Raw genomic sequence first — 17,043 nt, forward strand, 5'->3', positions numbered from 1 at the left:
AACTATGTTTGTATCAGTGTTTAAAGCTATATATTTTGTAAAACTTCATCAACTCGAACAAGTTATAACAGGAATGTATAACAACAACTTTATAATTAAAACAATTCAATTCGTAAAGAACTTCGGAAATTTAATTAATGTATGAAACTGGTAACGTATGTTTCAATACATATTGTATGTTTTTCCTTATTAGTTAGTCGATAAGAAAACGGCCAAACTTCGATGTCCAATTTGTCCTCGTTTTTTAAGCGAAATAAACGTTTTGATGTTGCTGTTTGTTCAGGTGCACTTATATGGCATAGAATCTTGTCTCTGGGGATCCACAGGTCGTCTGATGATGCAGGCCGTAGTATTTCTTGACACGTTTACTTTCAGCATCCAGGAAAGCCTTCTCACCCAGTTTATTTCGTTTTCTTTCCCGATAAGCAGCTTGTATTTCTGTCCGTGTTTTCCCCATATTTGGAACCACCGCACCGTGAACTGGAAAAAGACAAAGAGAACAAGTTGGAATGTAGAGAATCATGAAATGAGTATTCAATTTCCGCAAAAATAACTGTCCTTGTAAAAAACAACCTTCCGCGTTTATGTGTAACTTACGTTACCACGGGTTTCCCGTTATTTTAAACAGTTGAATTAAACAAAACAATTCTAAACTCACCCTTTTAATTTTGTGTGTATACGGACCAAGTTTAGACAAGTTGATTGTGATCATCAAAGGTCATTCAACGATTCTATACACACAAATAAAAATAAATATTAAAAAAAAGAAACTTACGTTACTACTATTACTAAGTATAGTTCAATGAAAACCGAGCGTACATCAACTTACTACACAAGTAAACAACAACTTTTAAATTAAGGTAGTGATACTCTTTTTCAAACAAGGATCCATAACTCTCTCAAAACAGAACTGAATATTTACTTCAATGGTCTTCCGTAACAAGATGAACAATGACATATTTTAGTATTTTATATGAAACTTACGTTACCTCTCAATGTCCGTAAAATCATTAATATTTTAACAAAAAGTCTAACAATTTAGTTGATATTTAATACCAACCTCAGAGAGGAGAACCTCTGACTTCCTTTGCCAAGATATAAATGGATATTTAACTAGTTTTATGAAAAATATATTAAGAACTTACCAAAGTTTAAGATTCTTTCTTCGTCACACCATGTGCGTCGAATACTTACACGCCATTTCATGAATGAAACCGGTTGCTAAGGTGTCTCTGACACATGGTGGCGCCTTTGGTTAATTAATTTTAGAGCCCTCTATCATCATTCGTGATAAATTAAAACAAATAATAAATCACGGTAACGTATGTTACGTAACGTAAATTTCAAGAAGTACTTTTGGCGCGAATTTTTCCAATAATACAAGCATGTTTAACTGGGGCATGGTGTAATTTCCAAGTAGGGACACGGGGCTTACCCTTAGGCCGCATTTTATAAATACCCAACTTACGCGGGTTACTAAAATCTGGTAACGTATGTTTCATATCATAAAAACACATATTTGAAAGCAAAAGAGAAAACTGTGGTATGGAGAAAATGCTTTCATGTTTGGTTTTAAAATTATGAGGGATGATTTATACATACATTAATCTGTTGATACATGCAAATACAGTGTTAATACGTTTGATCAAAGTATTCTGAATTGACGTGATTTTATCGGTAACGTAAATTACAGTCGAACTTGCGACACACTTTGATCTTTAAAAACCGAGGTTCCAGAGGTAGGATATGAAAATCAAATTCAGTCATCAGGTTGACGTGACATTTCCACATACATTAAAGAAAGAAAGGGTAGAAAGTGACATTTAGTTTGAACTGCACAACCATGGAAACGTCATTGTTCTTTTTTGCGACACATACTTTTAATACTGACTCGATGAAAACCACCTTCAAAGACTAGCGCTAATTGAAGAACTACTGGATTAGCGACAGATTATGTTTTGGAAAATCTTTCACTGTTGAGTTCCTTTATAACATGGCAGTACATTTTCCAAAATATCATGTCCAGATGTTTTATTACACTTGCTAAAACATATGCGACATGAAAAACACGTTTTTGCGGCGATATACTGGGAATGGCCCAAAAGGGCATTTATGGATGGGAATACAAGAGTAGTGACTCGTTTTTTAACGTCCGTTTAAAACCGTGCAGGGTCGTTGTCGTGCGATAAAGGCCCTCACACTCGGCCACCGCCTTCGGCTCGGGTCTTTATCACACGGCAACGACCCTGCCTGTTTGAACGGACGTGAAAGAACTCGTCACTACCCTTTTAGTCCCTTATTTCAACCATGGTAACAGTTCAGATCAAGCTGCCGCTGTCAAGAAACTGGAGGATTGTGTTCATGCCGTGAGACAATGGATGCTGACTGACAAACTGATAATTAATGATAGTAAGACCAGCTGACCTAAGTTGATATTTTATATCATACCTCTGTTGGTAGTAATCACATCTCCCCCGACTCTAGACTAAGAAACCTTGGTTTCTGGTTTGATCATAAGTTTAAGATGGCTGATCATGTCACCAACATATGTACATTAGTTAGTTGTTTTTTATCAATAATTGTACAATTTATTATTCGCTGTATCAGGAAGTTTCTGGCACGCAATAACACACATGTCCTGGTTCATTCACTTGTAACTAGTTGTATTGACAACTGTAAATAGTTTGTTAAATGGTGTGCCACAAACACAGTTAAATAAGCTCCAAAATATATCAAACACTGCTGCCCGGCTGGTATGTAATTCATATAAATACTGTCATATCCCACCGGTCCCTTGTGACCTTCACCGGTTGCCTGTAAAATATCGCATTATATGGAAACGTTGTAGCATCCGCTCAATTTGACTTGCGTGCATCAATGAGCGGTTTTTTTTCCATGAAAAAGTGAAGTTTTCTAAAAGTTTCGTTTCTTTCCCAGTATTGGGGTGCCTTTCATAAAGTATAACATACAACAGGAATATGGTAGCCTTTCTGTACTTTTGTCGCAAAAAAACCCCCATAATAACCGAGCACAATGTCGTCGTATTTTGCGTTGGAGAAGAGCAAAATAGTGAGTTTCAACTGCACGTCGGCGGTCCTCGCAAGCCCCCACTCGCTTCATTGTGGTCAGGCTGCCTGGGGATGAGCTGCTTATGAATATTCAGATCGTTAGCTTTCTACTGGTATAAAACTTGTTCTGATTGGTTGTATATTGTTTTCGGAACAAAATCAGCAAAATCGTCATACTTGTTACAGGTGGACTGTGTGTTTATAGCACAAAGGCTGAGTTGAGATTTGGCTGGAGTCACTCGTACTGGAACAGATGGGAGTGTAACTTCGGGTATAGGGGGTTTATGAACAAATCTGGCAAATTCGGGCAAATACTGAGTATACAGTGCTAACATACATCGGTGTATGGGTAAAAACCAAAATTAAGAGTCCTATATGGAACAAAGCTGACCACAGATGAGTCTGTACAGTACATGGTCTAGCAAGCAGAGAGAGAATGAAAAGGATACTTACCTCCATTGTCCCCAGATGGGCTAACAATGTCCATGGACTAGGTGGATGACTGCACAGGATGCAGCCACCTAAGTGTGTGTAAGCTTTATACACCAAAATTCTCAACTGCGACAGTGAAAAATTCCAACAGAAAAACACTATTTCCACAATTCAGATGACTCCAGGATACACAGAAAAGGTCCTGTAGATTCCAGGTGTAGTAACAAATCCAGTTGTATAAAAATAAGAACACAAATTGAGCAATATACTAAGAAATTAGCAAACAAAAACAGAGCTGATTAGAGTGGCTGCTGTCAGGCGCTCAGTCAAATCACAGTACTTCCAATTTATAAGGTACATATACCGATGATGAAGCCGTCTCTGGATTGTCACTCATCTTGGTTGGGGTTTGGCTTAATAAAAAAAGGCTGATAACGCCCGCAATCCGCATGGCGTCCTAAGAACAATATTATGTGCAACAACAACATGTGCAAGGTACATTGCAAGGCTCAAGTAGTGTGCTTTCAGATGCTCGAAATCTTATTCTTAGGTCTCGAAAACAAATTCGTGGATATTACTTATTACTCGAAGAATACGTTACTTGTTTTTGTTTTACTATCAACCTCTCCCCATTACTCGTTACAAGTAAAGGTTTCATGCCAATAAATATTTTGAGTGATTACCAATAGTGTCCACTGCCGTTAAAGGATTTAGGTATTTTTTTTTAAATGTCCATCGATTTACATTAAACTTACAGGGTTTGAAGATAATGATAATGGAAAGCTTCCCTTCAAATCTTACTTACTGAGGTGCTGTAGCTTTTGAGAAATGAGTCAAACAATGTCATAAAAATACGTTTTGTAAATGATTAAAATAATTTTCGTCTGATAATTTTTCGACATTGTTTTACTCGTTTCCCAAAACTACAGCACCTCAGCACGTAGTATTTTCAGGGAAGCTTTCTACTATCATCTTCAAACTGTGTAAGTTTAGTGTAAATCTGTGGACATTGTGTCATATAAAAGTTACACAGACCCTTTAAAGCCATTGGACACTTTCTGAAAGACCAAAATTCAAAGTTCACAGATTTACAAAAAACTTACAGAGTTTACAGAAGGTAATGGTGAAAGACGTCCCTTGAAATTTTATTCCATGAAATGCTTTACTTTTTGAGAAAACATTGAAACAATTATCATTTATCGACATCGAGAATAACGGATTTATTTCAAACACATGTCATGACACGGCGAAACGTGCGGAAACAAGTGTGGATTTTTCCCGTTATTTTCTTCCGACTCTGATGACCGATTGAACTTAATTTTTTTCACAGGTTTGTTATTTTATAATATACAAGTTGTTATACACGAAGTGTGGGCCTTTGGACAGTACTGTTTACCGATGTTGAGCGATTGCTTTAAATGTTTGAATTCATTTTCATGTTGCCTTGCCTAGTGTTGAGCTCTTAAATAAGGGAATCAATGTGTGGTGAAGAGGTTTTCAACTCGTGGTTTAATCCCACCGGGGCCTGTTTCTTGATAATTTTACCGAGACGAAGTCAACGACCAGGCCTCGGAGGGTTTAAACCACTAGTTGAAAACAGATTCAACACACTTAGATTCCCATTAATTAATACCTTTTCGGTGAACAAGACCGTCAACACTTATGGTCAAAGAGTAAACAAAATGCATTGTTCAATGATTTCTTTCAACACAACACCCCTCCATCTATGAAATGGTAAGGCCCAGTCAAGGCCCTCGGGTAAACAACTCCTTAAAAGGGAATGCTGTGCGCGTCACGCGTATCGCGTGTTTTGGCACAACTGTTTCAGTCGTTGCTCTCGACCAATAGGAATAAAGAAACTGTCTTAAAAGAATAGGTGCAAGCTCGCGTGTCACGCAAATGTTTCAACACTTTTTACTGGTCATGGACAAAGGTTTATACACACCACCGTGACGCGCTTTCCACCAATGGGAGACTTTCTGGGACGATAGAGGGCAGCAGACTTACCGGGTAAATCCATTGTTCTCAGAATTATGCGCATGTTCAGAACTACGTAAACAATAGACCTTATCGCAAATACCAATGCGCAAGCGTAGACTGTTTAATGAGGTGCATTGTGGGATATATATGGATCAAATTTGGATACCAGCTAGACCACAATGCACCTAATCCCAAGCTTTACGCGCGCGCCCCGGTATTTGCGAAAAGGTCTATGGAAATTTACCCGGTATGTCTGCTGCCGCCTAGCGTTGGAAAGTCTCCTATACGAATAGCGAAACTGTCTGAGGTATTTATGATTTTTTTTTTGAAGTGGCGCATTATAAATCAATATATTTGTGTATCATTATTATTGATGGGTTATTAATCATAGTCTGGTTCCCAGACCCAAAAATCTCCGACTAGGCTCTGTCGAATTTAGGGTCCGGTATCACCCAAAATCACGTGACCAAAGAGGAGGAATTCCTCCTCTTTCGAAGTTATCCGAAATGTTCCGAACGTGTTGTCGTCAACATTCGGGCAATATCGTTGGGTACGGACTCGTAATGTCAGTCATGTCGGCCGTAGATCCAGGAGTTTTTATGCCAGCTATTGCAAATGCAGGCGTTGTGTCTAAATAAAGCGTTTGCAAAGCGATGCGACAAGTTCAAAATATATAAACCTGGGAAATCGCTCCGGGATCTGGTAAGTTTTTGTCCTTTTTCTTCAAAAATATTTTTTTCAAAGGTGTTCTGACTTGAGTGTTCATTAGACATTGATTGAGGATTAAGTTTCATGATTTTTAAAAGTGGTAAAAATGGGGCAAAATCTGGTCACTAGCTGTCGACATTATACGTGTTGTACCAGATTGTCATTAATTGACGGTCAAAATAATCTCGTAACCCTCCGGCCTGGCGGCCGTTGGGAGGAGGGTTACGTTATCGCTAGTAGTACGTGCAGACATGGTTTCCCTGGAGATGACCCCCGACCCTGACAAGTTGCGTCATGCTCTATTTTTAACGGTGGGTGATACCTGACCTAAGATTTTTAACAAGAGACGTCAAGGAATATTTGGTCAGGGAACCAGACTATATTAATCAGTGTTTGCGTAGTAAGATTCGCTGGGTGACGCGGTCGGGTCTATTTGTTGCGTCCTTGTTTTGTGTTTGGTAAAATGGTAAGAGCGTAAATCCAGCATTAAGGTGGAGGAAGCGAGTGAAGAGACCTGTTCCTGGAGCCGATTCAATTGATATTGCCTTAGTGGAGGATTGGTTGGTGAGTAAATGATGTTTCATTGTGTTTTGGTTGAATTTGGGTCACAATATTAAATAAACAGCAAAGGGTGCAAAGCGCACATTGTTGACCAGTATTATCCCAACTATTTAATTAACCTTCTTGGGGTGGATGGCTGCCTACGAGGGATGGCAACCCTTCAAGGCAAAGTATAATTTTAAAGGAACACGTTGCCTTGGATCGGTCGAATTGGTCTTTGAAAAGCGTTTGTCATATGGTTAAAAAGATGTTTAAAAAGTAGAATACAATGATCCACACACATTTGCCTCGAAATTGCGTGTTTTTTATTATTTTACTTGCGAACTAATACGGTCGGCCATTTATAAGGGTAAAAAATGTGACTCTCATAAATGGCCGTACGTGTTTGTCGACGAGGTAAAAGGAAAACCACGCAATTTCGAGTGATACTAATTGTGTGGATCATCATATTCTACTTTTAAAATATCTTTATAATCATAATAATGCATTATAAAACAAACGATTACATGCGCTTCAAAGACCAACTCGAACGATCCAAAGCAACGTGGACCTTTAAGTTTTGGAACCATTTGAATGTATAAATCCTATACAAATGTAGATGTATGCAACAAAACTACAAGCTATACAAATTCGGGTGGGGTTTGGGAGTCATCGCCGAAAATCAGGAGCGAATGTGAATGGAGAAATACTAACCCCTCATAGCTATACCCAGTCTGGGAAGCGTTATCTCGGTCACGCTTCTTGTTTTCTAAATTGTTTACATAAAACTTACACGGGCTAACGATGATGACAGTAGAAAATATCCCTTGAAATATTTCTGCCATGTCATTTTTGATGAGAAATAAATAATTTAACTTTGCGTTTTTTAGAGCTTATTTGCCCAGTGAGCGTTTTATTCATTGTTTTGTTTGCATCAATATCATGCAAACTGTGTAATCGGTTTTTCACTATCAATTTTCTCGTGACCCAGATGGCCGATCGATCTCAAACTTTTACAGGCTTGTCAGTTTGTATAAAATGGTGTATTACCTAAAGTGCTTACACTGCCAGCAACTGTTTTGTTATAGCAAAACAAATTTTGTAACGTTCCTTGAAGGTCGGATGGAGACTGTGTTTATGGGAACAATAAGTTAGCAAATAAACACCGGTAACAACAGCTGGATTCATTAACACATTATGCGATCAATCACGATCATTGCATCACAAAGTATGTATAAAGATTGTTGTAGGGGCGGGAGTAAACACCAGCCATCTGTGGGCATACAAGGAAAACTCAAAAATCGATAATGGATAAGGGATTATCATTTGATATTAGGTCACAAGGTTGAAAGAACAATGTGAATGCTCTAGTTAAAAATGCTTTAAAATAAAAAGTGCAATATAAATCACCATTCTCATGCATATCAATAAACAAATTCACCCAACTAAACGTATTGACAATGATATGTTCCCAACTTTTAAGGCATTGGACACCTTTGGTAATTGCCAAAGACTACTCTTCTCAAATTGGTGTATCTCAACATGCATAAGACAACAAACCTGTGGAAATTGAGGCAGGACTTGTAGAGTAAACAAATTATCTCACTTTTAAGGCACTGGACAACTTTGGTAATTGTCAGAGATTGTCAGTCTTCTCAAACTTGAGAAAGTCACATGTTGGCCGTTTGAACCCCTTTCAGGTCTGTATACAATGACAAGGCGAACAGATTTAGAGTTTCCGGAAACTTCAGCATGAAGGGGGTTCAACAGTTGTGTACTGGACGTCATTACTTTTCACAGAGACAGATAAAGTAGATCTGTACAGTATTGCAATTCCTCCACCAGTCTTGTGAGGTCTTGGGATGTGATGAAAGTAGTAGTAGCCAGCAGGGGTACACTGACGACATGTTAAGTTGTCGTCTGGTCTCAGCCATGTTTCTGAAACGGCAACAAGGTCCAGATCTTTTTGCAGAACAAAATCAGCAAAATCGTCATACTTGTTACAGGTGGACTGTGTGTTTATAGCACAAAGGCTGAGTTGCGATTTGGCTGTAGTCACTCGTACTGGAACAGATGGGAGTGTAACTTTGGGTATAGGGGGTTTATGAACAAATCTACGGCGACCAGCTTTTTTACCACGATGTGTAGGTCGGTAAACAGTGTTGGGATTTACAAAAAGGCCAAGGGTATGTAATGATACTATACAGGAAGGCAGCAGAGTTGTAGCATGTGTGGATGGGGCATAACGGAGACTGAGAAGCTTGTTTCGTGAGTAGGAATTTGCAGAGTTCGGACTAGCTTCTGCTGAGTTTGAGTTATTGACACCTTCAGGGCCGGGTATTTTCAGCAATGTCACCAAAATCAATAATTTTACTTTACGTTTAGAGCTTATTTGCCCAGTGAGCGTTTTATTCATTGTTTTGTTTGAATCAATATCATGCAAACTGTGTAATCGGTTTTTCACTATCAATTTTCTCGTGACCCAGATGGCCGATCGATCTCAAACTTCTACAGGCTTGTCAGTTTGTATAAATGGTGTATTACCTAAAGTGCTTACACTGCCAGCAACATGCATAAGACAACAAACCTGTGGAAATTGAGGCAGGACTTGTAGAGTAAACAAATTATCTCACTTTTAAGGCATTGGACCTTTGGTAATAATTGTCAGAGACCAGTCTTCTCACTTGGTGTATCTCAACATGCATTAGACAACAAACCTGTGGAAATTTAACTCTTTGGTCGTCGAAGTTGCAAGAGAATAATGGAAGAAAAAAACACCACTGTCGAACAAGTTGTGTGCTTCAGATGATTTAATTCCAGACCTCGGCTCCGGATGACGATATCCTAAGCGCAAATACGTCGACAACCGACATAATTATGTCTGGATATCAACACGTTATAGGTAGTATGACGTCTTTCTGTGAAAATAACCTCGGGATGACTCGATCCTAATATAAAAGTAGTCTTCATTTGACAACTTGTCGCGGGATTTCGACATCCTAAAATTAGAATGTTACGGAGCTCTTGAGGTGCCCTCCGACATGCTGAGATCCTAACAAAATTATCTCAGGATGACGACATCCGAAACGCAAATAAGTCGAAAAACCGAGACAATTAGTAATTTGTTCGCCTTCCTCAGTTAATTTTTCTCCGTACTCGCTAAATGTAAAGGAGTGAAAAACACCACTCTTTACATTTCAAGCTGTCCCCCATATGGCTCTTCAAAAGGAGTGGTGATATATTCACTCTTTTAGAGGGGTTTCACTCCATGGAGTGAAAAATCACTCAAAAAGATGCAAACTTCAATCTAAAAGAGTGGAAGACCACTCGAAAAAGAATTGTCCTTCATATGGCTCTTCAAAAAATACAATGTCCACAGATTTACACTATTAGTGTCGAAATTCCCCAGCCGTTCTTTCTGCAGTTAGTCTGCAGGATATTGCAGACTTTTTAATCCCCTTCTAACAAAAGAGCCCCCTAGTAACGTCCTGGAGTTTTGCTGGAGAGCTTCATTACCATATGAATCAACATGAGTCCTTTGTTATTCAACTGTGCCTCTGTGGCTGGCCGCACAGAGTCTGCGGTCGGAACGGTGTATTTAAATGAGGGGCCCTCTGATAAACATACTTGCTATGCAGGCCTACCCTGCAACCATGTGGCCGACATGCAAAAGTGTCAGAACATTTTGTTGAGCCTTGTTAAAACCATGTGTTTATGCTGTTGTTGTTGTTGTTTTTGTTGTTGTTTATGAACTGTCGTTGATAATGGTGTTATTATTGTGTTAGTTTTTTCGTGGGAACATGACTTTAGGCTACCTGTACTGTCAATTTTAAATTGGCTTACGGGATTAAAAAGCTGTCGACCCGAAACATTTTTGTTTCGCTTCTTTATAAGTTAAACAATGTTGCATTTTAGATTCTGCCTTCTGATCTTGAAACAGCAAGCTTTATTAATTTATTATTAGCTGTTCCGAACTACCGTCGGAACAGGTTTTGTTTTCGTCTAGATTTTTATTGTTTTTATTATTATTCTTTGTTTCCGCCTAAAACCCCATTGCATTTGTACACGTTTTTTGTTTATTCCTAATCTCCCAAACCACAAGGTCAAAAGAGTTAAATCATAATATCAAATTGAAGCTTAGAACATAAGCTTAATTCTAAATGTCACAAATGTCAAAATTCTTAATTAATTAACCACGTGATCTTCATTTGAATTTTTAATTTGTAAACTTGATGCAGTCACTTTCATGTTAGTGTGAAATATTCTATTTGGTAATACAACACAGTATGTACCTATATGAGTTGTTAACTTCTTGAGAGGAGTCTATAGTATTTTGTTTCCTACCCGCGTTCTGGACACATAACTCTGTACACGCACAAAGTACGGACATTTAGGATTTTCGTTAGAACGTGCGTTAAATTTGTCCTTGTTTTTCTAACCGCGTTCTGGACCAATTACTCTGTGCATGGGTTTCGTTAAAACGAACGTGCGTGATTAGATAGGGGTTTTTGACGACATCGACGTCGTCGTCAAAAAACCCCTTAAGGCATCTAATACTACATTTCAACCCTACTTAATAGTTATAGGCGTTAGCAGTTCATATTTAGTGACAATGGTCGCAAAATCATGAAACGAGAACTATTTCGCCGGATCATAATCCCCTCTGTTGATGCACACATGTAAAAACCCACCATTTTTACATCGTGCCCTTCTAGCCTAGTGGTCATCAGTCGCGACTACACATCTGAGAATTGCGAGTTCGAATCTCCGTCCGAAATCAATATTTTTTTATCCCCCAAAACTAAAAATATATTTCTTTTTGTAATATTTAAGTTTGATTCTTATCTTTATATCGATAGTGTTGCCTTTTCTTTTTCTCAAATGTTAGCCCAACATAACCTGTGTGCATGCATGACACGATGATGTTTAAAAACACAGTAAGCGAAAAATGGTGATCATAAGCGCAGAGTTTGGTGGTTAAGAATTCTGTGAAATCAACTTGTACTAGATCAAACATCAAACCACCGACCCATTTTTTTTTATCGTTATTTATTAACCACGTGACCCATATTTGCATATTTAATTGTACAAGGGGACAAAGTTGTTGGAACATCATGATGCTGACATCATGAGAACATCAGCATAAGTATTGGAATTGCACTACCTATTGAACCACTTGGAGTGTTCAAGGAGTCCAACACGTCAGTCTAGAGTCCAACTCTGATCGTAAAAATCAATTCAGGCATCATCTTCAATTTAATTTTATGCAACAAGCAAACTTATAAATTTTCTGATTTTATTTCAAAGGGTAACATAAATGGCTGTTAGCAAACGGTTTCCAACAAAAACTACATGGTGTACGTGCACAATACTCTTACTGGCCTCAAGCATTTACCTCTAGATAATAAATCAAGCATTCAGTTCAAAATGATAACAGTTTGTTATTGCCACATTATTCAGCGAACCATGAATCATACACAGCTAATATTCACAAGAAAATCTATGTGTGGAGGGTAACAGACAGCACACAATGGAACCGGAGTTTAACAATGACAATACCAAAAGTGCAATCGTCAGCCGTTCAAGGTTTATTATACATGGGGCTGATGGTGGAGCATTTACCTCTAGATAATAAATCAAGCATTCAGTTCAAAAGGATAAAAGTTTGTTATCGCCAAATTATTCAGCGAACCATGAATCATACACAGCTACTACTCACAAGAAAATCTATGCGTTGAGGGTAACAGACAGCACAAAATGGAACCGGAGTTTAACATGACAATACCAAAAGTGCAATCGTCCTCGCTCCCCAACCAAGGTGACTACAAAACGTTTCTAATGGATAACACGGGTATATTTCGACATGGTTTTTTTCCCAGCAAGAGTTGTGGGGCCCAATTTATCTAGTATTTATTTTGGGTATTTTGTTTATCTGTTCCATTTAAATATATGGTTAAGTTTTATTTTACGCCAACTGTTTTTGTGTTTGTTCTTCCTGTAATTTTGAATTGTTTTGCCGCTACATAAGATTACACCCACTAAATAGAATTGCTTACATTGCTTTCTTCGTTAGAAAAAAAAGGGGGGGGTCCGTACTCGTTAAGGTTTGCTTTTTATGGGCCCCTCCATCCCCTACATGTGTTTTGCATTGATTTTTAGTTTTTGTTTTCTATTATTGTACGATTGCATTTGCTAGTAATAAATTATTTATTACCTTCTGTGTAGACTAAGCAAGTCTCGCGTGTATTTGAACTTGCGGGACCATTATGTTCCAAACCTTATGGAGTTTTACGTGGGACATTTTGTTTCGTCCATTATTTTAGTTTAACGTAGTTTATGACCATGAATATTATAAATATTGTTGGAAATGTAATACTAGTTAACAAAACGTATACAAGTAAAATCCTTTCAAAAAAAGAAATCCTACTTTCGGGATGTCAACTTCCCGAGATAAATTATCACAGGAAGACGACATCCTAATTTTAGGATGTCGACTTCCCGAGATAAATTATCACAGCAAGACGACATCCTACTTTTGGGATATCGACATTCCGAGATAAATTATCACAGGAAGACGACATTCTTCTTTTAGAATGTCGACTTCCCGAGATAAATTATCACAGGAAGATGACAACTGACGTTTAGGATGTCGACATACCGAGATAAATTATCACAGCAAGACGACATCCTACTTTTAGGATGTCGACATCCCGAGATAAATTATCACAGGAAGACGACATCCTACTTTTAGGATGTCGACATTCCGAGATAAATTATCACACGAAGACGACATTCTTCTTTAAGAATGTCGACTGTTTGTAGTTATAAGACTCCTTGGGAATAGGAGAAAAATTTGGAAAAACCGTGACCTCAATTTGACCTCTACTTCTGGGTCAACCGGAAGTGGGACCATATCTCAAGAACTACTCAACCGATTTTCAATTTGTTTTCACTTACAGACTCCTTGACATTAATATTGACTGTGAAAACTCGTGACCCCATGTTGGCCTCTACGTCCGGGTGAACCGGAAGTGGGACCATACGCCAAGTACTATACAACCGATGTTCAATCCTGTTTGTTCAGTTTTATCCTCCTAAGACATTAAAAATAAACTTTGAAAATCCATGATCCCAAGTTGACCTCTACTTCCGGGTCAACCAGAAGTGGCACCATATCTCAAGAACTACACAACCGATTTTCTAACTTTTTTTCAGTTACAGACTCCTTGGGCGTTAGAGATTAGCCTTAGGTTACCGTGACCCCATGAAGTGGCACCGTAACTCAAGACACTGTACAGTATTTTTCAAACATTCAGTTATAGACTCCTTGGTATTGTTAACACATAATCAAAGCAAAAGAACACGGAACAGCTTTGTGTTTGTTCTAACCGCGTTCTGGACCAATTACTCTGTGCATGGGTTTTCGTTAAAACGAACGTACGTAATTAGATAGGGGTTTTTGACGACATCGACGTCGTCGTCAAAAAACCCTAAAGGCATCTAATACTACATTTCAACCCTTCTTAATAGTTATAGGCGTTTTTAGCAGTTCATATTTAGTGACAATGGTCGCAAAATCATGAAACGAGAATTATTTCGCCGGATCATAATCCCCTCTGTTGATGCACATGTAGAGGAGTGAAATTTAACGTTGTTTTTATTGATCCTTATTGCAATGGGATTTTTGCCAAAGTGGTTCCCCTAAAGTTACTGATTTCATAGGAGTGGCACCCCTGCATAGTTCCTCGACTTAGTTTACTCTTTACTTAATTAATGATGCGAGGCGCACCAGTCTATTGCTTTGTGTTCCACTGGCCACATGTGCTAGTGTGGGTCAGTGAGCAGCGATACAGCGTTGAGGACAGACCCAATTTCAAGTTTCCTCTTGTGTCCTCCAAAATTCTTAAAAGTTGGGACATCAAGTTGCTGTATTTCCCTGTTTGCTCAATAATTCTGGTGAGTTTTCATTTCTTTACTTATTTTATGCAATGTCTATTCTATGTACATATTTACCTTTTGTGCATTATTTTTGTTTTTGTTGAGATAAACCTTTTAGAGTATGGAAACTATTTTTTTGCCTTTGGTAGGTTTCCAAATAAAGTTTATTTCAACTAAGTGAAGCCTTGTTCACATTGCATAAAGGTTACTGTTGAAGGTTATGAAACTTTTTGAAACTAATTATTATTTGAAACTAATTATTATTCCTTATTGAAAAAGTAGCACATCAGTAAATGTTTGCCGCTGCATACCCCCACACACGTGAAAGTCATGAAGCCTTATAAAATCTGTGGGAAAGCACCTGTATTAATGCATGCGGTAAGGTTGCCTACACTGACGTCATTATAGGCAAATCTTGAGTGCGACGGTTTATGTCATAGAAGAGATGAGATTGGTACCTAAAAACACGTGTGAATTCGCCGCTATCATACCACGCGTGCGTGAAGTTCATGCTGCCTGCTGATGATGATAACGATCCCGTAATTTCTTGAATGCTTTTTCGACGCTGCATGTTATGAGAGCGAGATGGTAAGCTAGTGCGTCACGACAATGTTTTGAATTGAAAACAATAAAATAAAAAATAGATTACAGAAAAACACAACAGAAGTTTTTTGTTTAAGTTTTTAAAAGCAAAGAAAAAACATGCATGATCAAAAGAGTGTCGGAATTTGGTTATAACTTGTCGACCCGACACGCTATTTAACCCTTACAAAATTTTCCCATGGTGTTTTCCCATGGGAAACCCATGATGATTTCCCATGGGCGATTCCCCATGGGAAACCCAAGGAGAAATTGGACCACATGTATACATGGGAGAACTTCCCATGGGATATTTCCCATGGATTCACATGGGGTTTTACCCATACCCCTCTATGGTGTTTTCCCCCTATACCCATGGGTTTTTACCCATGCACCCCATGGTGTTTTCCCCCTATACCCATGGGGTTTTACCCATGCACCCCATGGTGTTTTCTACCTTATACCCATGGGTTTTTACCCATGCACCCCATGGTGTTTTCCCCCTATACCCATGGGGTTTTACCCATGCACCCCATGGTGTTTTCCCCCTATACCCATGGGGTTTTACCCATGCACCCCATGGTGTTTTCCCCCTATACCCATGGGGTTTTACCCATGCTCCCCATGGTGTTTTCTCCCATAACCCAATGGGGTTTTACCCATGCTCCCCATGGTGTTTTCTACCATATACCCATGGAGTTTTACCCATGCACCCCATGGTGTTTTCTACCTTATACCCATGGGTTTTTACCCATGCTCCCCATGGTGTTTTCCCCCTATACCCATGGGGTTTTACCCATGCACCCCATGGTGTTTTCCCCCTATACCCATGGGGTTTTACCCATGCCCTCTATGGTGTTTTCCCCCTATACCCATGGGTTTTTACCCATGCACCCCATGGTGTTTTCTACCTTATACCCATGGGTTTTTACCCATGCTCCCCATGGTGTTTTCTCCCATAACCCAATGGGGTTTTACCCATGCTCCCCATGGTGTTTTCTACCATATACCCATGGGGTTTTACCCATGCTCCCCATGGTGTTTTCTACCATATACCCATGGTGTTTTACCCATGCTCCCCATGGTGTTTTCTACCCTATACCCATGGGGTTTTACCCATGCACCCCATGGTGTTTTCTCCCATAACCCAATGGGGTTTTACCCATGCTCCCCATGGTGTTTTCTACCCTATACCAATGGGGTTTTACCCATGCACCCCATGGTGTTTTCCCCCTATACCCAATGGGGTTTTACCCATGCTCCCCATGGTGTCTTCTACCATATACCATGGGGTTTTACCCATGCACCCCATGGGTTTTTTCTACCCTATACCCATGGTGTTTTACCCATGCACCCCATGGTTTTTTTCTACCCTATACCCTTGGGGTTTTACCCATGGTGTTTTCTACCCTATACCCATGGGGTTTTACCCATGGTGTTTTCTACCCTATACCCATGGGGTTTTACCCATGGTGTTTTCTACCCTATACCAATGGGGTTTTACCCATGCACCCTATTTTTTATTTTTTTTACCCTATACCCATGGAGTTTTACCCATGCACCCCATGTTTTTTTTTACCCTATACCCATGGAGTTTTACCCATGCTCCCCAGGCACCATGGTGTTTTCTACCCTATACCCATGGGGTTTTACCCATGCACCCATGGTTTTTTTTACCCTATACCCATGGAGTTTTACCCATGCTCCCCAGGCACCATGGTGTTTTTTAACCAATACAGCTCATGGGGTTCTATTCGAACCCCCATAATAGTCTGCACTCCATTTGTAGGTTGACTTA

General features: G+C 39.1%; 1 protein-coding gene across 2 annotated transcripts in view; it reads left to right on the plus strand.

The window, feature by feature from the left end:
• The first annotated feature begins 6,647 nt into the window (after positions 1-6,647).
• The window catches only part of LOC117299713 (carbohydrate sulfotransferase 14-like), a 32,984-nt gene continuing 22,588 nt past the window's right edge, over positions 6,648-17,043 (plus strand). The window contains exon 1 of one of the 2 annotated variants that reach the window (XM_033783268.1): positions 6,648-6,752. The gene's annotated coding sequence lies outside the window, so the exon portion shown is untranslated. Of the gene's footprint in view, positions 6,753-14,462; positions 14,685-17,043 lie in introns of those variants that run through there. The other variant, XM_033783267.1, reaches the window with a different exon arrangement.

This window comes from Asterias rubens, chromosome 14 (genome assembly GCF_902459465.1).
Source record: "Asterias rubens chromosome 14, eAstRub1.3, whole genome shotgun sequence".
NCBI lineage: Eukaryota > Metazoa > Echinodermata > Asteroidea > Forcipulatida > Asteriidae > Asterias > Asterias rubens.